Below are 935 nucleotides of genomic sequence, written 5' to 3'. Positions count from 1 at the left end.
CTTATCAAACTTTTCATCTTTCAATAATTGATCCTGCCGCGGGAAAGTAAATTACATTAATCACCACCAAACAAAGAAAGAGAAAAATACTATAGACACTTGCTGTCAATGTATATTGTATAGAGACAAACCTGAGTCACCTCATTGGAGGTATCTTCGTTGATGTCATCATGTAATGGACAATCTTCATCTATACCAAAAGACTCAGGGCTGCTGCATCTAAGGGAGATCCACATAGTGTGATTTGCTTAGTCTACCCATTGTGCTGAAAGGAGCAAAATATAAATGATAAAAAAGATGTTCTACTGCTTCATTTCAGATTTATCATCAAAAATAGAGGAAAACAAACCACAGTATGATAAAGTAAGTCTATATATGCATGGGAGAAAGAAAAAAAACAGTTATGATATACCATATCTGAAAATAATTGAAAAATGATGAAAATAACACTCTGTCCGTTCTTCTAATTTGACATTACTATCTGCATAAGAATTCATGAAAAAAATGCTTTGGAAACCTACTTAAATACCATTTTACATGACTATATGTAATTGCAACAGCTCAATATATACATTTGAAAAGCAAAATTTCCCTTGATCACTAGAACTTATCAAGTCTGAAAACCTACAAAAAATACAAGATGAAGTACTGAACTTCCCTAGGTGGTCACAAAACATTTCAAACATAACGTACTGAACAAATCCCCAGTGTATATCGCAAGTACTCTTCCCCACATGCTTGTCTCGGTGCAAAAAGGCATTTTAACCTCTTAAATCTGAACCGAGCCTAGGATCCTACATTTAAGCCTCTGAAATCTGCTAGAATTGGATGACAGTGAGGAAAACCTAGACATTTGGACAAGGAAAAAAAATCTAAATCAAGCATCTAGGTGTGGAGTGTGCGTGTGTTTTGAATCGAAAATCATACATGCAGAA

This window comes from Triticum dicoccoides, chromosome 3A, assembly GCF_002162155.2.
Source record: "Triticum dicoccoides isolate Atlit2015 ecotype Zavitan chromosome 3A, WEW_v2.0, whole genome shotgun sequence".
Lineage (NCBI taxonomy): Eukaryota > Viridiplantae > Streptophyta > Magnoliopsida > Poales > Poaceae > Triticum > Triticum dicoccoides.
The sequence above is the reverse complement of the archived record's forward strand: the minus strand, read 5'-3'. Positions refer to the sequence as shown.